Source organism: Arachis hypogaea, chromosome 14 (genome assembly GCF_003086295.3).
Source record: "Arachis hypogaea cultivar Tifrunner chromosome 14, arahy.Tifrunner.gnm2.J5K5, whole genome shotgun sequence".
NCBI lineage: Eukaryota > Viridiplantae > Streptophyta > Magnoliopsida > Fabales > Fabaceae > Arachis > Arachis hypogaea.
The window spans coordinates 26,775,832-26,798,351 of record NC_092049.1 but is presented as its reverse complement, the minus strand read 5'-3'; the positions used below and the strand labels follow the sequence as shown (position 1 = coordinate 26,798,351).

At 34.1% G+C, this 22,520-nt stretch overlaps 2 long non-coding RNA genes across 2 annotated transcripts; both read left to right on the top strand.

Moving 5' to 3' along the window:
• Window positions 1–1,997: 1,997 nt before the first annotated feature.
• LOC140178279 (uncharacterized) lies at window positions 1,998–4,113 on the top strand. Its single transcript, XR_011870830.1, has 2 exons — window positions 1,998–2,350; window positions 3,781–4,113. It is a non-coding gene; the product is annotated as an uncharacterized lncRNA (long non-coding RNA).
• A 16,396-nt stretch (window positions 4,114–20,509) lies between these two features.
• LOC140178838 (uncharacterized) lies at window positions 20,510–22,027 on the top strand. Its single transcript, XR_011871784.1, has 2 exons — window positions 20,510–20,621; window positions 21,597–22,027. It is a non-coding gene; the product is annotated as an uncharacterized lncRNA (long non-coding RNA).
• Window positions 22,028–22,520: the final 493 nt, after the last annotated feature.

Here is a 22,520-nt window from a genome sequence, read left to right as displayed (position 1 = left end):
CAATTTAAAAAGGGGTTGTCACAAATTTTAGAAATAAAAATACTGGAAGTATGAGTCCCAGGTCGTCTCCCAACGAGTTGCAGGAAAGAGTGCTATTTTATTAACTAGAAGTTTCCAGAAAAGTTGAGTTTTGATGATGAACAAAAATAATTGTAAATTAAAGCGATAGAACTAAGAATTATTATTAATATTAAAAGGCCTTGACTGGGGGAATGATTAATTGGAAGTTCTATCCCTGTTAGAATTTTTCTCAAGTGTAGTGTAAAGAGGTTATTGTTTTCACTTAATTAACCCTTACTAAATAAAGGAAAGTCAAGTGATTGAGCTGACTCTTACCCGCAAATCCTAGTCCTCTCCCTTAGGAAGGTCTAGCGTTAGTAGGTACAGAATTAGCCAACAACATCCAATTTAACTAAGAGCTTGAGCATTCCAACTCAAGTGTCTCCTCTTAATCAACCCCCAGGTCAAGTAGGAAATCTACTCCATTGACATAGAATTAATATTCATAAAAATATAAGAAGACATAATAAATTAACTAAAATAAAATAGAGAATTAAAATTAATTAAAATTAAAAGCAACTCTGTATATTAATAAATTCAAAATGCAACATACTTAATTGAATAGGGTCAATGAGCAACTAATAAGAGTAAAGGAATAAGGAAACAAACTAAAGTAATGTCTTCACGGAGGTAATGACTCTTCAGCATCCAAAATTACAAAGCAAAAACATAAACTACTAATGTAAAGCTAATCTAGATTCAGATCTGAAACTGAAAGCAATCCTAATATCGATGTATCTGAATGTGTGTGGATGCCTGTTGAGTCTTTGTATGTTCCCTAGCTTTAATCTGTGTTTCTGGGCCGAAAACTGGGTCAAAACGCGGCCCGAAATCACCCCAGTGTATTCTGTTATTTCTGTAGATCGCGCAGGTCACGCGTACGCGTCGTCCACGCATTCGCGTCATTCGGCAATTTTCCTTGTCATGCGTTCGCGTTGTCCACACGTTTGTGTCAGGCGCGCGCTCGCGTCGCTGCGATTTCTTCATTTCACGCGCTCGCGTGAGCCATGCGATCGCGTCAGTGTTCGCTGGTCATCTCCTTAGTTTCTTGTGTCCCTTCCATTTTTGTAAGCTTCTTCTCCATTCTCCAAGCCATTCCTGCCCTATGAAGCCTGGAACACTTAACACATGGATCACGGCATCGAATGGGATGAAGGAGAGTTAAAATGTATGATTAAAAGATCTCTAGGAAGCAAGTTTTCAACCATGAAACAATTTTGGGAAGGAATTGTAATATCATGCTAATCATATGAATAAGTGGGTAAAGACTTGATAAAACCATTCAATTAAACACAATATAAATCATAAAATAATGGTTTATCAACCTCCCCACACTTAAACATTAGCATGTCCTCATGCTTAGCTTAAGGAGACAAAAATAAATGAGTAGGGAAATGTAAAACTCATGCAATACAATACAACCTATATATATATATGAATGCAACTATATGATTCTTGTCTACTTGGTTAAAATAAGTAAGCTCTTCAAGATAAACATAAATCAAATTCCACTAATTCAATTTATATAGTAAAAATAGGTAACATTGTAAGAAGACAGCTCATGAAAGCAGGGAACATAGAGTCAAGCATTGAACCCTCACTGATGGTGTATGTGCACTCTAGTCTCTCAAGTGTATAGGGGAATCACTCTATCCTTCTCTAATCATACTTTCTAAATTTTATTTTTCACCTAACCAATCTGTAAACCCCGGTTAAATTAGTAGATAATTAGTCAATAAATTAATTTTTAATAAGAAAGATTAGAAATGTGAATATTATATTAAATTAGGATAGAGCTCATCGAAACGAGAATTTTGACACCAATTTCGAAGAAATCGGTCCAAAATTAGACCGAACGGGCCGAACCGGTTGAACCGGGCCCAAACCGGGCCCAACCGGACCAGCCCTTTAAGTGAACCCATGTTCTTCTTCTCCCCATTTTTGGCAGCGTCGAAGAGCATCAGGGAGAAGAAAGGAAGAACGTCAAAATTGTTACGTTAACTTCCGATCCCCGTAACTTCTCCGTCCGAGCTCCAATCGCCGCACCGTTTGCGGCCACGCGTTCACCGCGTCGAGCTCTACATTTCTACCGGAACAATTTCATAGGATCCAATTAGCTTGAGAGAAACGTTCACTCTTGCTTATGTGAAGCTTGGGTAAGGTTGAAAATAAATAATTGGAGCTTGAAATTGTGAATACTGGAACTTGGAGGAAGCGGATTAGTTGAGTTTTGAGGGGCTGTCTTGGTTTTGAATAAATAGCTTTGGTCGTTACGTGGAAATCGGCTAAGGTATGGTTTAGGTTTCTTGCATTTAATATATAATGTTCTGTGAAAACTTAGGCTAGACGGCCATAGGATAAGTTGGAATGCAGGTGTATATTTAATGTTTAGTAATTTGTTGATGAATATATTTGGTTGAAGTTTATTGGATAATTAGTTATTAATCTTGGATGGTGAATGTTATTGTTGATGAACATGGTTGGTCTAGTGCTAATGATTTGGTGAATTATTGATTTGAGATATTATGTGTTAGAAGCCCTGGGGTTAGTGAACTATGATCCTTAGTTGAATTTTTGGTTGTTGGATTTGAATATTGTATGAATATAATTGTAAATCTGAAGTAGATTTATTGTGGTGACTGTTATGATGATGAGGAAGGGTATGTTGAATTGAAAAGAAAGCAGGTTTGGACCCGAAAAGGGTGGCAAAGTCCGTGTTTTAGAGGAGATGCTGCCGAAATTTTATAAAAAATTAGAGATTTTGTTTAGATGATTATTTAAAAGAGATTTAGATTTAAATGTTATATGGTTTGATTTTGAGTTATTAAGAAAGTGAGTATGTTTTAAGTTTGAAGTTTGATTCTTAGAAAAGAATGAATTATGTTTTGAATTGAAACTATTGATGGACGGAATGGGAGGTGTGATAATGAAGGATAAGGATTGAATATGTTTAATGTATGATGATGAATGAGATGCAATTGAGAATGATGTGGATGTTGAGGAATTATAATTGAATTATTTATATGGCTTATGAATTTGAATAATCTGAGATACGAGATTCCCTGGATTAAGTGTCGTGGCTTGCCACCACGTGTACCAGGTTGAAAACTCGATACTCTGTTGACCCTACGACGTAAGTGTGACCGGGCACTATATAAATTCCCGGGAATGTTACCCCCATTGAGCAATATTGATTATTTGAGAAAAATCTATGCATAGACTCTTGGGGATGCACGTCGGGGGACAGTCTAAGGACAATTCAGACTTGTCGGGTTGGCTGGATAACCGACAGATGAGCCTCATCAGCCATAGGACAGGCATGCATCATATGCATATTACTTGAATTACTTGCTTGTGTATTAACTGGGTGTGCCTAAATGTACTTGCCATGTTAAATGTATATTTGTTATCTGCAGTACTTGTAACCTTCTTGTGCTTGCCTTTGTCTGTTTAGTTGTCTGTGAAAATGCATGATGGAGTCGGAGGTATGGAGGAATGGCAGAATGGGATTTAGATTTAAGGTTAAGTTAAGTTAGGTTTAAATATCCTTAGTAAACCACCTTTTATGGTTTCTGTTTAATACTTTAAGCTCTACAATCTGAGTGTCGGCGTTCTAGGATTGCCTCTGGCATTCCCAGGACCTTATATATTATGTGTGTGGCACCTTTACCATACTGAGAACCTCCGGTTCTCATTCCATACTATGTTGTTGTTTTTCAGATGCAGGTCGGGAGCCATCTCGTTAGGCGTCTGGACTCTTAAAGCGGAGGGGTTACTGGATAGTGTTGTTGTATAGTTTTGTTGTACAGTGATGTATATATATGTACTTAGCTTTCTCTCCGCATAACTTGTCCTTTTTGATCCTCTTAGAGGTTTATGGAGAGGCAGGATTGTGTGTATGTACTTTTGGGTTTTGGATATGTATGTATATATGTGTAAATATTCTCCGGCCAGTCTTGACTTCGCAGGCTGAGTTAGGAGCTTGTTATTTTGTATCTTTGGCACTCTATTCCTACTTCTGTTATCTTATGTTTGACAGTTACAGTTTTCTTAGCATGCAAGTTAACTCGTTCCTTGAGCGTTGCGCTTTTATCTCGCGATTTTTATTTTCCCTATCCTTCAAGGCTCCTAGCATATTATAACTCTTCTGCTATTATATGTACTTATTTTATTTTAGAGGTCGTAATACCACATCACCTCTGTTTTACGACTTAAGCGTAAAGCTTTGTGTGGTAGGGTGTTACACAATCAACAATATTTAATGTACCAGTGCAACATCATGAGGTCTTTTTCAAGGTTGTAATGGAGCTAAGGTAAGGGTAAGGGTATACATATGGCTAAGTGAGCTATAAATTGAATCTCTGACTAACCTAAGCTCTTATCTAGCATACATACACTTCATATAACTCTAGAATCATGCCTAACTATCCATAATTTTCACTTTTGTATTACATACTCATGTGTTAACCTTTTATCTTAACTTGTATCACATATGCATTGGGGTTTTACTTAATTTAGAATTGGGATAATTTGTCCCCTTATTTAATTACTTATCTATTGAATATTTTTAGATTTTTTTTTAACTAGAAAAATAAACATAGCTTATCAATGCACATGGATAAATAATAATTTTGTAGTTTCACATGAGTAAGTACCAAAATTTTATCATGACACATTCCCTTATCAACCCATGTTCCCACAATTTTCCCATGGTTAATTAACACACAATTTCTATCTTACGCTAACCAAAGATTCAATTGGGATAATTAATTGTTTTTCTGCTTAAGGCTAGTAATGTGGTAAAATATAGAACAAATGGGATTTAAAAGGCTCAAAGTGGCTAACAAAGGTAATTGAAGGGTAGGCTTATTTGGGATAAGTGAGCTAAACAATTAATGGCCTCAATCATATGCATGCATATGGATACATTAAACATTGGACATATAGGATGAAACAAAATAAAGATTACAATCATAGAGAAGTGAACACACAAGAATAAAATATTTATGGTTAAATAATGTAACCATGTAATTAGATTCAAAATCTCACGGGTTGTGTGTTCTTAGCTTTTTAAACTATGTTCCAATTACAACTTCAAACAAATTTAACACAAAAGATTTATTTTAAATTAGTGAGATTTTTCAAAAATAGGGTCTTAAAAAGAAACTTATTATTTTTCAATCAAGTAGAACATGCATGAAATTAACCTATTACTATGCAATTTATCCTATTCTGAATAAAAGAAAAACTAACTAAATATCCTATATTATTGGTGTTTAAGGAAAAAGAACTTATCTCTGGAAGTCAGGTACTAACCGACCTCCCCACACTTAAAGCTTTGCACCGTCCTCGGTGCCATCTGTCAGGAACAAAGGGGGGCTGGTAGCAGTATCTCTATCATCGGGACCGTCATGGCTCCCTGTGCTGGTAAATGAGGTAGAGTCCGGGGTGTCTGGGTCTTCTCTAGGTGGTTGGTTACCAACAAGTAGCTCATTGAGGTATGTAAATCTGCGCTTGTTATGGCGTTCTCTTTGCTTTCCTTTCCGTTCAATCCATTCTAGCCTCTCAAGTATCTGATTTAGCAGTTGGTTTGTAGAAGGTGCTTGTGGTGTGGAAGAAGAAGGAATATCTTCTGCTGGTTCCGTGCTCCGGTTGACAGCTGCTGCTGGAGGTCTGATATACTTCCCGTTAGGGACGTATTAATCATCTCGTGAAATCATGGCCTTGGTGTCCCCAGCTCTGTAGGAGACTCTGGCTGCTAAGACTAGATCTGAAACCAAGGTGGGAAAAGGTAAGTTTCCCGTAATTTGTACGTGTCCCATAGCATGCCGAATGTGTCTTGGTAAATTAAGGTGCTAGTCTGTAAGGATACACCAGAGTAAAACAGCCATGTCTGCAGTGAAGGAGGACTCATGAGTTCTTGAAAAGACGTAATGGGACATGATCTGTGCCCATACTCGAGCCTCTAAGGTGAGTGCGGAAGCCAATATGCCCTTAGATCGGGAACGGTGGTATCCGTAGATCCATCTGCTGCCAGGTTGTGCGATAACTCTGAGAATAGCGTCCTAGTCAAATTAGTATGTTTGGCGCTTGAATGAGGCTTCTTGAAATGCGTCCAATCCTTCTGGAGCAGGGGGAAGATTTAAAGCTTATTGAATGGCTTCTTCAGTTATGGGGACTTGCTTCTGACGGACATAGACAGACTGCATGGTTGGCATATGAAAATTGGAGTAGAATTCAACTACTCATGATAAATTAACCTGCCGTGGCTGCCTCCGTAGGAATCCCCATTGTCTTCGCTCAATGCGGGGCTCAACAATTTCAGCAATGTGGGTTGGGAGGATGATAAGGTGCTCATTGTTATAGTTCCTTGCTGCCAGGATGGGGAACATCTGTTCACAGTAGCGGTTAGTGAACCGCGTAGTGTCCTTTACTGGGAAGGCTTTCTCTTTTTCATCGACCTTGATGATCCTCTTGATTCGTTTTGTTGAAGGTTTCACCGCTGTTGAAGATGGTTCTTCCACTAATGCTCTTTTTGTTCCTCTCCTTGCTGATGGTTTGGGAGTAGCTTTCTCTTTACCTTTCTTGGTTGCCATCCTGAAAAAGGAAAAAGAAAGTAATATGTAAAGCTAAGGGTTCGAGCAAGGGAGTGAATATTAAGGGTGATAATCAATGCACGGTAAAGAAGGATGTCGTTAATACATGGTCTAGACTACATGTGAAAAGTTCATCAAAGGTGATAGAGTAAGTGCATGTGGTGGCAATTAAATGCAAGATGTTTATTGGCATGCCGGCAAAGGCATGAGTAGCATAGATCAAGCATTCAATGTCCAAGTTAGATTACCAAGCCTTTCAAACTAATAATCTGTTTATATTGAAAATTATATTTAATCAATAAAATATAAAAGGGGTTTTGTGAAAAGCACGCATTAAAGTAGTAGAATATAATAATTAAAAATAATGTGCAATACCATACGGGCTTTTTCACAAACACTTGGCATGCATGGTAGATATGTTATTGAAAGTAGAAATTTGAACATGCAAGCAACCCTTATGAAAAGTAATATATAATTGTCAAACGATTCATAATAACTCACAAGCAAAATATAAAAGAAGATAATGACCCAAATAAATTTCTAACACCAATTAAAGGAATAAAAAGAAAAGTAAAAGAAAAATAGAATATAGATAATGAAAGTAAAAGAAGAAGTAAACATAAATAAAAATAAAAATAAAGAGAGAAAGAAAGAACCTTGATAATGGATGTGAAAAATAAGGGAGGAGAAAGTAAAAAGTGAGAATGAGTAGAGAAGGAAGAAGGGAAACGAAAGAAATAGTAAGGGAAAAGAAAATTAGGATTTGGGGAAGAAAAGATAAGATATTTTGGCTGATGTGGATAATCTGTGCACCGCATGTGACGCGGATGCGTGGGTCACGCGGTCGCGTGGGTCACGCGGTCGCGTGACTTGATTTGTGCGAATGGCGCGAGGGCAGCCATGCGTTCGCGCAACTCTCTGTTTCAAACAAATTGCCAAAATTTAGGGTGACGCGTTCGCGTGGGTGACGCGATCACGTGGATGGCTATATTTTGAAAACGACGCGGCCGCGTGGGGCACGCGGTTGCGTGGTAGGGCTGGTGCTTCCAGCATTATTCCAGCCCAGCTCTATCATAATTTGCTGCCATACACCTCTTTTACGTCGATTTTTAGGGGCACGCGTTCGCGTGGGTGACGCGGACGCGTGGATGACGCGGACGCGTGGGAGGCTATTTCTAAAAATGACGCGGCCGCGTGGGTGACGCGGTCACGTGGGTATGTTTGTGCCTAAGGCACGCCTCCAGCCACGCTTTCGCGTGACTTTCTGTTTAATTATCTTTTCTTCAGAACGCACATATGACGCGTCGCGTGCGTGCTTTTTTTTTTATATATGCAATATGCAAATGTAAATGTGTGCTATATGCAACTTTATGCAGATATTATGAGAAGAGTCATTAACAAAAATAAAAATAGAATAAAGTAAAATAAAACTAAGACTGAAACGGAACGATCATACCATGGTGGGTTGTCTCCCACCTAGCACTTTGCTTTTACGTCCTTAAGTTGGACGCTCTTCAGACTCATTCTGCTTCTGTTGGTGGGTCTTCCAAAAGGAAGACCTCTAGTTCTTTTTGATCCTTCATCTTCTCACCATGATAAAGCTTCAGGCGATGTCCATTCACCTTTAGAAATTTGGAGCTAGAAAGATGACGCAAGTGAAAAACTCCATATGGCTCTGCCTTTTCTACTCTGTATGGACCTTCCCATCTTGATCTCAGTTTACCTAGCATAAGCCTCAGTCTGGAGTTATAAAGAAGAACTAACTCCCCTGGTCTGAATTCTTTCCTTTTTATGTGCTTGTCATGGACGGCCTTCATCTTTTCTTTGTATCTCCTGGAGTTGTCATATGCTTCTAGGCGAAGGTTCTCCAGTTCTGCTAATTGCAACTTCCTTTCAGCACCAGCTTCTTCATAGTTCATGTTGCACTCCCTTACAGCCCAGAAAGCCTTGTGTTCCACCTCTATTGGGAGGTGGCAAGCCTTTCCGTATACCAAGCAGAAGGGACTCATCCCAATGGGTGTCTTGTACGCTGTTCTGTATACCCAGAGTACATCTTGTAGTCTAGCACTCCAGTCCTTCCTATGAGGTTTTACTATCTTTTCTAGAATATGATTTATTTCTCTGTTAGAGACTTCTGCTTGCCCATTGGTCTGGGGATGGTAAGTTGTTGATACTTTATGAACTATCCCATGCCTTTTCAGTAATCCTGTTAGTCTCCTGTTACAAAAGTGAGTGCCTTGATCGCCCACAATTGCTCGTGGTGATCCAAAGCGACAAATAATATGGTTTCTAACAAAGGAGACAACCGTGTTAGCATCATCAGTATGGGTAGGAATTGCTTCCACCCATTTAGAAACATAATCTACGGCTAACAGTATATAAAAGTAACCATTAGAATTTGGAAATGGACCCATGAAGTCAATGCCCCAAACATAAAAAATTTCACAGAAAAGTATAATCTGTTGAGGCATCTCATCCCTCTTGGATATATTACTAAATCTTTGGCATGGGGAACAGGATTTACAAAATTCAGCAGCATCTTTAAAAAGAGTAGACCACCAGAATCTACAGTCTAGAATTTTTCTAGTTGTTCTTTGAGGGCCAAAATGTCCTCCACTCTCAGATGAGTGGCAGGCCTCTAAAATGGACTGGAATTCTAATTGAGGCACACACCGTCTAATTACCTGGTCAGCACCACACCTCCATAAATATGGATCATCCTATATAAAATATTTGGACTCGCTTTTCAGCTTGTCTCTTTGATGCTTAGTGAAATTTGGAGGAAAAGTGTGGCTAACTAGATAATTAGCTACAGGTGCATACCAAGGAACTATCTCAGATACTGCATGTAAGCTATCAAAAGGAAAATTATCATTTATAGGAGTGGAGTTATCCTTAATGTGCTCAAGGCGACTCAAGTGGTCTGCCACTAAATTCTGGTTACCACTCCTATCCTTAATTTCTAAATCGAATTCTTGCAGCGGCAGTATCCAACGTATTAGCCTTGGTTTGGACTCCTTTTTAGCTAATAAATATTTTAGAGCTGCATGATCTGAGTACACTACTACCTTAGTACCAAGTAAATAGGCTCGGAATTTATCCAGAGCAAAAACAATATCTAGAAGCTCTTTTTCAGTAGTAGTATAATTAGATTGAGCAGCATCTAAAGTCTTAGATGCATAAGCAATTACAAAAGGATCCTTACCTTCGTGCTGAGCCAGCGCCGCTCCTACTGCATGATTGGAAGCATCACAAATAATTTTAAATAGCTGGCTCCTGTCTAGTCCTCTCACAATTGGGGCTTGAGTTAGGGCGATCTTCAGCTTATCAAACGTGCGCATACAATCATCACTGAACTCGAAATCAATATCTTTTTGCAGCAATCTGGATAAAGGCAGTGCTACCTTACTGAAGTCCTTAATGAATCTCATGTAAAAACCTGCGTGGCCAAAGAACGAACGGACTTCCCTCACGGAGGAGGGGTAAGGTATACTAGAAATAACATCCACCTTTGCTGGATCTACAGAAATGCCAGTATTAGACACAACATGTCCTAGTACAATTCCTTGTTTTACCATAAAGTGACATTTTTCAAAATTTAATACAAGGTTGGTACTAACACACCTGTCTAACACTCTAGATAAACTATCCAAGCAAAGGCTAAATGAATCACCATATATACTAAAATCATCCATAAAAACTTCCATACAGTTCATAAACCAAAAGGCATTCTTTTATAAGCATATGTTCCAAAGGGACATGTAAAAGTAGTCTTTTCCTGATCTTCAGGAGCTATATGAATTTGAAAATATCCTGTATAACCATCTAAAAAACAATAATGAGATTTACCTGACAGGCGATCAAGCATTTGATCAATGAATGGCAAGGGGTAATGATCCTTGCGAGTGGCTTGGTTGAGACGCCTATAGTCAATGCAAACTCTCCATGAATTCTGCACTCTAGTTGTCAGGAGCTCTCCATGCTCATTTCTTATTGTTGTGACTCCAGACTTCTTGGTCACTACTTGTACTGGACTTACCCATTCACTGTCTGAGATGGGGTAAATAATATCTGCTTCAAGTAGTCTGGTTACTTCTTTCTTGACAACTTCTAAGATGGTAGGATTCAATCATCTTTGAGGTTGACGGACAGGCTTTGCTCTTTCTTCTAAGAATATTCTGTGTTCACAAACTTGGGGACTGATGCCTACTATATCCACTAAGCTCCATCCAATTGCTTTCTTATGTTTTCTCAGCACACTGAGCAATTGCTCCTCTTGTTGAGAGGTAAGTTCCCTTGCAATGATAACTGGAAACTTTTGATTATCCTCAAGGTAAGCATACTTGAGGTGTGGAGGAAGAGGCTTTAATTCCAATTTCTGCTCATAGCTAGGCTCTGGATCATCCGGGGCTGGTGATAATGGTAAAGGGTCTTCATTGTTTTCAGAAAGTGTCCCCACACTTGGACCTTGCTCCATGTGCTTCTCTTCTATTTCTACTTGATGAACTTTAGCTACAGTTTCATCAATAATGTCGCACTGAAAGATAGAATGATCTTCCGGAGGGTGCTTCATAGCTTCATTTAAACTGAATTTCACTGTTCTGCCATCTATCTCAAAGGAGTAAGTTCCTGAGAATTCATCCAGCTTGAACTTTGAAGTCTTCAGGAATGGTCTTCCAAGCAGGATTGATGATGGTCTTCCTGAGTCATTAGGGGCATTTCTAGAATATAGAAGTCAATAGGAAATGTGAGCCCCTTAATGCTCACTAATACATCTTCAGCAATTCCAACTACTGTAATAATGCTTTTATCTACTAACACAAAATGAGCTGCCGACCTTTTCAAAGGAGGGAGCCTCAAGGTATCATATATAGACAATGGCATTATACTAACACATGCTCCTAAATCACACATGCAGTCAGAAAAAATTACACCTCCAATGGTACAGTTAACCATACATGGACCTGGGTCACTACATTTTTCAGATATACCTCCCATTAAAGCAGATATATAACTATCTAAAGGAATAGTTTCTAATTCATTAATCTTATCCTTATGTATGCATAAATCTTTTAAAAACTTTGCGTATTTAGGTACCTGCTGAATAACATCAAAAGGGGAACAGTTACCTCAACCTTTTTGAATATTTCTACCATTTTGGGATCAAGTTTCATCTGCTTCCTGGATTTCTTTGCCAAATGTGGAAATGGGATAGGAATGGCATCCTGTACAGCCTCTGCATCCTTTGGTGTTTCGTTCTGTGGTTGAGCTGCTTCTTCTTCAACTATGTCTTGTACGTCCTCTTCCTCTTCAGCGTCTTCCACTTCCACTACATCCTCAGTTGGGACGTGTTCTGGTAGGCTTGGCACTTCCTGGTTCCTCTCCTGCAATGTAGTTCCGGACCTTAAAGTGATAGTATTGATGCCACCTTTGGGATTAAGTAGGGGTTGAGAAGGAATTCCACTGGAGCTTGAAGGTTGATTCGTGAAATTAGGTGATGAATCTAACCGGGAGATGAGAGCTTGTAAAATGGCAGTCATACCATTTAAAGTAGAGTTCAGCTGCCTCTGCATGTCTTGTTGCCCTTGTGCAAGAGAACGGAGCATCTCTTCATTTGATGAGGAATTGGAGTAAGTGATCTGAGGAACCTGTTGTTGGTTTTGCTGGAATCCTTGAGATTGTCTTAGGTGAGGTGCTCTGTAAGGCTGGTTCTGATTCTGCTGTCTGTTGTTGTTATTCCACCTCTGGTTTTCATTGTTATCTTTGCTTCCTCTGTTATAGTTGTCCCTCCAATTATGGTTAGAATTATCTCTCCAACCTTGGTTGGAGTTATCCTACCATCCTTGGTTATGGTTTCCACCTTGGTTGTAATTGCTGCCTTGTTGGTTGTATCCTTGATTTGGGCGGTCATAGAAGTTATGAGTAGCTGCCACAGTGTTGTCTTCCTGTTGGAGCTGCGTACATTCATCAGTGTAATGACTATAATCAGCACAGATTTCACATACTCTTTGGGAAACTAACTGTTGGCTCTGTTGTAGTGGGTGAGGCTGAGTTTGTTATTGTTGGTTTAACTGCATCTTCTTCAGTAGGTTGGTCATTTCACATATACTCTGTGTAAGAGCAGTAGTCTCAATGCTAGAGGAAACCTCTGTAATAGCTTTTGAGTTGCTACGCTTCGGCCTGTGATTCCTAGTGGACTCAGCTAAGTTGCTGATCAGTTTTCATGCTTCATCTGGGGTTCTGTACTTTTTCATAGAACCATTACTAGCATCATCCAGTGTAGTCTTATCCTGGGGATTCATGCCTTGAGTGAAGTAGCTGATCAACACTATTCTGTCAATCATGTGATGGGGGCATGCGTCTAGAAGGTTCTTAAAACGTTTCCAGTATTCATAGAGAGTCTCTGAGTCACCTTGAATAATGAATGAGATCTCTTTTCTCAGTCTATCTGTGACTTCAGCTGGAAAGTATTTTTTCAAGAATTCTCTCCTGAGTGTATCCCAGTTGGTAACAGTCGCTTCAGGTTGGGAGTAGTACCACTCCCTTGCTTTTCGCTCAAGAGAAAACGGAAAGGCGGTTAACAGAATAGAAGTTTCATCTGCACCATTACGCCTAACAGTAGAACAAACTGTCTGGAAATTCCTAAGGTGCTTAATAGGCTCTTGAGCAGGTAAGCCATGAAACTTGGGCATCAAGTTAATTAGTGCAATCTTCAATTCAAAATCTGCAGCCAGATTTGGATGACGCACTTGATAAGGTTGCAGTGTAAAATCTGGGGCTCCAGCTTCCTGGAGAGTAATTCTCCTAGGTTCTGCCATGTCACCTGCACGTGAATCAACTGGATCAGTAGTAAAGGAGCTTGTCTCGCTCTCAGATGGCGGTTCAGATTCGCCCTCAGAGGCTAACCGACGTCGAGCTCGCCTAATACGTGAAAGAGTTCTTTTAATTTTAGGATCAAAAGCGGCTAAGCTCAGATCAGGCAATGAACGCCTCATTCAATGAGAAAGACGTATAGCTCATGGTAACAGAAATAAAAATAAAATATGCAAATAAAATAAAATATGTACACTAATTAATAATCTAGCACACTATTGCAACTCCCAGGCAACGGTGCCAAAAATTTGATGCGTGGCAAAAGTCAGACCAATTAAGAGAGTCTTAATAAGAGAGATGTGTTGCAAGTATAGCTCTCAACCAGCTAAAGTCTGCATCACCAATTTAAAAAGGGGTTGTCACAAATTTTAGAAATAAAAACACTGGGAGTATGAGTCCCAGGTCATCTCCCAACGAGTTGCAAGAAAGAGTGCTATTTTATTAACTAGAAGTTTCCAAAAAAGTTGAGTTTTGATGATGAACAAAAATAATTGTAAATTAAAGCGATAGAACTAAGAATTATTATTAATATTAAAAGGCCTTGACTGGGGGAGTGATTAATTGGAAGTTCTATCCCTGTTGGAATTTTTCTCAAGTGTAGTGTAAAGAGGTTATTGTTTTCACTTAGTTAACCCTTACTAAATAAAGAAAAGTCAAGTGATTGAGCTGACTCTTACCCGCAAATCCTAGTCCTCTCCCTTGGGAAGGTCTAGCGTTAGTAGGTACAGAATTAGCCAACAACATCCAATTTAACTAAGCGCTTGAGCATTCCAACTTAAGTGTCTCCTCTTAATCAACCTCCATGTCAAGTAGGAAATCTACTCCATTGACATAGAATTAATATTCATAAAAATATAAGAAGACATAATAAATTAACTAAAATAAAATAGAGAATTAAAATTAATTAAAATTAAAAGCAACTCTGTATATTAATAAATTCAAAATGCAACATACTTAATTGAATAGGGTCAATGAGCAACTAATAAGAGTAAAGGAATAAGGAAACAAACTAATGTAAAGCTAATCTAGATTCAGATCTGAAACTGAAAGCAATGCTAATATCGATGTATCTGAATGTGTGTGGCTGCCTGTTGAGTCTTTGCATGTTCCCTAGCTTTAATCTGTGTTTATAGGCCGAAAACTGTGTCAAAACGCGGCCCAAAATTGCCCCCAGCGTATTCTGTTATTTCTACAGATCACGCAGGTCAAGCATATGCGTTGTCTACGCGTTCGCGTCATTCGGCAATTTTCCTTGTCACGCGTTCGTGTTGTCCACATGTTCGCGTCATTTGTGAAGACTATACTCCACGCGTTTGCGTCAGGCGCACGCTCACGTCGCTGCGATTTCTTCATTTCACGTGCTCGCGTGAGCCATGTGATCGCGTCAGTGTTCGCTGGTTATCTCCTTAGTTTCTTGTGTCCCTTCCATTTTTGCAAGCTTCTTCTCCATTCTCCAAGCCATTCCTGCCCTATGAAGCCTGAAACACTTAACACACGGATCACGGCATCGAATGAGATGAAGGAGAGTTAAAATGTATGATTAAAAGATCTCTAGGAAGCAAGTTTTTAACCATGGAACAATTTTGGGAAGGAATTGTAATATCATGCTAATCATATGAATAAGTGGATAAAGACTTGATAAAACCATTCAATTAAACACAATATAAATCATAAAATAATGGTTTATCATCGTTGCCGGACGTTACCGCTGGAGTATATGCCAGCATTCTCTCCATTATCAGAGCTGTTGCTGCTCCATCGTTATATTTTTTCATAACTGCAGTGAGTTCCTGATCTAAAACCCTTATCATTATTGTTGTGTTATATGGTTGTTGAGGGTTTTGGGTGTTAATGTCTCAGGGTTGAACCACTGTAACTATGAAGTTGTGTTTAATGGTGTTGTTACTGTGAGAAGTTATCAGTGTGGCTAATGCCACTGATGTTTGTTCAGTTCAAGACTGTTGATGCTGCTATTGCTAGTTAGGACGAATGAGGTCACGCTTAATTTCTATAGATTTCGACACTTTGAGGTAGGGGATTCTTTTCCAAACTAAAGATTTTAAATCGTGAATGTTAATTAAGTTTATCGAATAATTACAAATAATTTATGATTGTCTGGAATGACTAAATGATAAGCTTGAGTTGGATTTACGACAGTGAAAGTGACTTGATTTGATGAATATGTGATTGATTTTCTGATTGTTTGGGAATGCTGAAAATTTTGATTGTTAGCTAGTTGTAATGAGAATTTGTTAAGTTTGTGGCTATGAATGGTGATGGATATGGAATTATTTGTTAAATTAAAATATGATAAATTGATTTTTGAAAAGTTGTTATTGCTAATTGTTAAAAAGAAGATTGGTATATTGTTGAGATAGAGGGAACCCTTAAAGGTGGTTAAGTCCATTTTTAGGAGAGATTATGTCCGAATTTTTATAAAAATATAAGGATTTAACTAAAATGAATTATGTGAACTACGCCTTAGATGTTTGATTAATAGATTTGATGTTCAATAAATAATAGGGAATGAATATTTAAGTGTTTGATTAATGTTGATTATTGGATGTTTACAAAGCTTGGAAAGGAATTAATCTTTTAAAATGTTAATAATAAATTTAAAGTATTTGGAAGTGGTTTGAGAGAATGTTTAAAAAAAATAAAGAAGTGTTTAAATAATGAAAAAGAGATTTTGTTTTAATTGAATGTTCGAAAAGAACTAAAAGGATTCAATAAGATTTTGTTTTGGAAGTGTTATTATTTTAGTTAGTTCTATTTTAGAATTAGGTATATACAGTAGCTATCTTTTAAGATTGTGAGGGGATATTGCTAGACTTTTATAGTAAGTGGAAATCATAGTGAATTTATATACTTAAATTGAATATGTCATTCCTATCCTTTGAGATTGTTAGGGGGATGATGTTAGACTTTTATAGTAAGTTATAACTTATAAACATGTTTGCATTGCATAAATAATGTACATTTTGCTGAATAAAAATATGCCAGAGCAATTATTTGGTATTGATACTAAAACAACAAGCATAGTTATCAGTTTTTTAGTGACTTTATTGTTAAACTATGTTTGTTTTCTTCACTTGACATATTCTTATAAAATTTTGCTTATTCGTTCTACTGCAGGATCTTGCTTCTGAACGTGCTTTTTGTTGATGTTGTTCTCTACAATTTGGTTCTCCATTTGGTGATCATGAACTTCTTCAATTAAATTGGATTTATGTGAGTTTTTGCCTCCAATTAAACCCGAAAGAGTTAAAATGAAAAGTAGAATACAGAAACCTTGTTTTTGTTATAGTATTTGTAAACTCAATGATATTATTAGTCCTTTTTTTTATATATTTCCGTCTTTGGATTTTGAAAGTACTTAGATTTTTTTTTCCTCTTCATGTAAATGGAATAAGGATTTAGTGATCGATTTTTAAGAAAAATCGGTTACTAAATTGATTGCTATTCTTGTAATTTCTTATAGTGATATATCAATTAATTAAAAAAATAGAATTTGACAAATTATGTGCATAATTTGTATTAAAAAAAATTGTTACAAAATAAATATTATGGTTTTGTAACTAAAAGAATAAAAAATGTTACGAAATCGAGTTATATTTTGTAACAAAATTTTGTAATAGGAAAAATTATATTATTATGAAAAATATCTCATAGAAAAAAATTATTATCATAACAAATTTTAGTTTTTGTATTAAAATAATTTATTACAAAATATTATTTTATATTGTAACAGTTTTATTTTTTGTTACAAAAATTTTTTGTAATAGGACATACTGCAACAATTTTTTTGGTTATAAATTCCTTTTGTTTCAAAATTTTTCAGAGTTTTTATGACATTTTTTTTGTTACAAATATTACTTTTTTTTGTAGTGGTGGTGACTGAATGAAGAGGATTAGGATTAAAGTGAATCGTGTGTTAAAATTAGGATTTTAATTTGGTAATTTTAAAGTATAGATAGCATTTTTTATATCATCTATCACTTGTCAGTCTAGATATGCATAATTATTTAGAATAAAATATTATATTATTATTATTAGGCATAATTTTGTTCATTTATTAAATTTCATAAAATATTTTTATTTTAAATGTACATCTCGACAAGAATAGGAAGTTTTTTTTAGATGTGATTTATTTATCCTACTTAATAATAAATTTGTTATTGTTGATTGCTTTTATTCTTGTTCCTAACAATTTTGTTTTTTTGCTTTTTAACCATTTTCTTTCTCAAGTTCAATTGACTTCCTTTTAACAAAATATTAAAGCTATTGTTGATCGAATTCTACAAAATAGTATTTTAATTTTATTTTAATTATAAATTTTGATGTGTTAAATTTTGAATGTAAAATTTGAATGATGACAATTTATTACTTGAAAAGTGAAATTTTAAATTTTCCTGTCATTAAATCATTAAATTTAGATATCTGAAAATGTATATTAATATACTTTAAATAATTTAAATGTATATTTAGTTAAATCAGTTCGACTACAGTTTAATTACAGTTGGACCATTGAATCTTAGAACTAGTTATTTGACTGATTTACTCATCGATTCAGTTGTTGCGTACTTCTATTATCACTTTATTCTACATTTTATCTTGTTTATGAGCTCAATAACACCACGAGCTTGGAAAGATTGTCTTTGACGGTTGGAAATGGCAAAGCCTCTGGAGATCAACTTTTTGGTCTCTCGTAGAAATAAGAAGTAATCTCATGAGGCCAGAATTTTGGTTCGTTGTCGCACCATATGATATATAATCTAATTCTTAATGCTTTGTATGTAACACTTCAAATTTTTTTTAAAGTTAAATAATAAATTATTTACGATTTATTATATTTAATTAAAATTTTTTTCAGAAGTTTTTATATTATTTAATAATTTATTATTTATGATTTAAAACTTTCAAAATTAAAAGATAAAAAGAAAATTATATACCTTAATTTGAGTATTTAAATTTTTAACCTTATTTTACAAATAAAAAAATTAATCTAATTATTTTTAATTTTTTATTAGAATATTATTTAAAAAAATAATTTATAAGTTAATAAATAAATTATATTTTTATATATATTTATTGTTGAATTAAAATTAATTTTTAATTATTCTATTATTTTTAATTTTAGTTTTGGTCAATCTTTTAATTTAATAATATTATTTAATTATTTTAAATTAAATCAATTTCTTATTGTTTGAGTAAACACACTTTTAATCAGATTTAATTTAAATTTTATCATCTAAAATTTTTCTAACTTCTTCTACAAAAGTAAAGAAGTTATTTTTTTCCTCCCTCATCCAATCTATGCACTACCATCACACGTGTACAGCACTCTTTCGGTCTTTGCTTTCTCAATTTTTTTGGTTTATTATTCCTTTCAATTTTTGTCTTCTTATGGTATAGTCTCTGAACCTCTTGTCCATAAAAATCTTATTGGCTATTGTTTTTCTTTTTTTTGGACTAGTATAAATATGTTTTTTTATTGGCATTGTGGTTTTAAACTGTATATTCGACGCAGAAAAAAACTAAAGTTAAATACATATCCAAAATGATAAAAATGTATATTAAATATTTTATCAATATATTCAAAATCATGTTAAAATGAGTTACTTACGTACATATCCAAATTTATAAAATTTCACGAAAAATAATTGATTGACACATCTGTTTATATATCCGAAAGAAAAAGACAAAGTACAAATTTTTACACATCTAACAGAAAGACAAAGAACAAATTTTGGACAATAAAATTTTTATCTTTGCACTTAAAGTTTAGTGTTTACATCATAAGGTTAAAAATAAAATTTTGATCATAAACACCTTTAAAATTAAATGAAGAACACAAATACATCTAAAATTAAGTATTAGCACATTTAAATTATATTAACATTATAAATTTCAAATCAAATAGAGATGTGCAAAAAAAATTATCAACACAAATATATCAAAAAAAAAATCATAGAACATCCAATATTTTGTATAGATTAAAAACATAAAACTTTTTATTAAACAGACAAAAAAAAGACTAAAAACTATAATAACCCGGAGAACGTCAATAATGAGGGGAACAGTGTACCAAAAAAATTAACACAGACACGTCTAACTATCTAAAATACGTTTCCAACGCGGAAGAAGCAGCGACGAGGATGAGCACAACGCGGAAAAAAAAAACAACAACGAAAAGAAAGACGGCGCGGAAAAAGAAGCGGCGAGAAATATATAATAATTAAGAAATATATAGTAATTAGTAGCCATTTATGCAAAATAAATTTTTTTGAAAAAAGAATTTAAAATATAAGAATTTTTATTAATGACAACTTTTAAATAAATTATTTTGTATTTGAAAAGTTATTATAGAAGTCCTTATTTTAAAGTTGTGCATTAAATAAGAGTGGCAAAATAGTTTTTGAAAATAAGAGAAGTCAAATTTTTTAACTTTTTTAAAAGTTCTTAAATAATTTTTTAAAAAGTTAAAAATTTATTTAAAAAATTATACCAAACACTATTAATATAACTTTTTATAAATCAAAAACTAAAAAAAAATAACTTTTAGAGTTTCTAAACGGACCCATTCATCATCAACATACAATTAATGCTATAGATTCTCTTTCTCTTTCATATATAAATGTGAAGAGACAAATATCAATTATATTAGATGTTATCATTAAAATTAATTACAAATATAAATACATATTAAAATTTAAAATATTACTAAAAATGAGTTAAATTATATAGATATTTATACATAAATATAATTTTGTTGTGAAAATAATATTTTTCATAAAATATATATTTATAAAAAAAATATTAGAAATTAGTAAGTTTTATAATTTATAATCAATTAATTATTATTAATATTTTTAATAGTATAAAATTATATTTAATAATATAAAATTACTTATTTTTTTAAAATAATTAAATATTAACCAAATTTTAATAAAATATTAGCCTTCTAAACTTTTTCAAAGGGATAAATACATGAACCACATTCTCGTAAAAGGCGATAGTGAAGTCCTCAAAACATGGCCAACCACTTCTCGCAATACGCTATTCTCCTTCTTCTTCTTCTCACAACATCAAGTAGGTTAATTATGATCTTTTCTAGGAATGGCAGCACAACCAATATTTGGTGTATAGATCTGAGTTGGTGTAAAATGAATTTTTAACTAGAGAGAGATCTTATTTATAATATTGCGACTTTTTTATTATTGAGTTAAATTTGTTTAGTTATTAAAAATTGGCCTTTTTTATATATTATTTGACATTATGACTCTTGGTTTTAATTAAATTTATGTTTGGTTGGTGCTCGTCATTTTATGAATTTCAAAATTTAATTCTACATGCTGAATTTTAACTAATCATGTGTTAGTAGTGTTTGTTCTTCATTATATATTAAAGAAATTAGTTTACTTCTTAATTTTTAATGTAACTAAAAAATGATTTTTTTAAAAAAATATTAGGTTTATTGTAAAACCAATCTTTTTGCTTATAATTAAAATGACCTACGTTATTTTTCATTTATTTATTTATTTGAGTGATAATTTTTTTAAATCTTCAAACAATATTCGTATCTAAATTTGGCATGAGCTGGTATTTAAGACAGTAAACATAAGAGCGTATAATTTAAAATTGTTTGTGTTTAATTGAAAAAATAATTAACGACATATGTAATATAATTTATAATTAATTTTAATATTTACCAGAGTTATACTTTTAAGAATTATCATATAATTTGTTTGTTCTAAGTCACCGAAAAAAAAATATAATTTATTTGTTCAATTTAAGATTAAACCGCAACAAAGGTATTAAATCAAGAGATTAAGAATTACCGGAATAAAACTTCACAAAAACATAATTTTTGCCTCTTAAAAGATATAAGAGTCCATCCCATATAACTTAGCTTTCTCTAGTGTATATCTGTTGTGATGTATATGTTCACTAACTGGTGGTGTATAACCACAATTTCTAGCTAACCAATGAATATGAACAAGCTAAGCATCTAATACTAAAAGTTCCAAATTTTGAAGCATATGAATAATGTTGTGACATATATAGGTGCTCTTATGATTACGGTGGCAAGTAGTGAAGTGTGCAACAAGGATGATGGTGGTGGTGGGGATAATTGCTTATCATTGCAGCAGAAAAGGTGTCAAGATAAGTTGCATATGGTAGGAGGGTGTGATAAACAATGGTGTAAAAATGCTTGTGCTCTTAAGCACTTTGGCCAGGGAGCTTACGGAAGATGCTTTAGCTACTTTGGGGGTCCAATTTTCTGCGATTGCACCTTCAACTGTTAATGATGGTTGTGTGTTGATCAAAAGCTTACATCAACTACAAACTAATGTATGAGTTTGATCACTTCTAAACCTAGACAAATTCAAGTTTAATATTATTATTTATTGTTAATGAAAGGTTTGATCACTTTCAATATATACTCTAAGTTGTTTTTGTTGAGTGAAAATTAATTTTGTTTTTCTTCATTTGCATTTTGGAATGGGTTTTACTAGGTAGACAATAACTTTTGTGAACAATATGAACAATGTAAGATTCTAAATTTTTGAAAATTAAATAATTAGTTATTTATGAGTTATTATATTTTTAAAATTTTGTTTTTAAAAAAATTAATTTACAAAAAATAATTAAATAGAATTTTATGATTATTAGAGTTTAATTTAATTATGACTTATTCTATTAGTTTAAAGTATTTATTAAAAATTATTTTGATAAGTAAAAAAATTAAATTTATTATTATTATTATTATTATTATTATTATTATTATTATTAACGTTTAAAAAAAAAAAAAGAATATTTGGCCGAAGCCATTAAGGGGAACAAAAGGAAAAGAAAGATTAGTAATATTTTATATACCATGCATGCATTAACATAACAATGACATATATATATCCTAACCACCATTGTTGTCTTGCTAAATCATCATCAATTCATTTAAGCATTTTCTCTAATTCATTCGGGAAATCA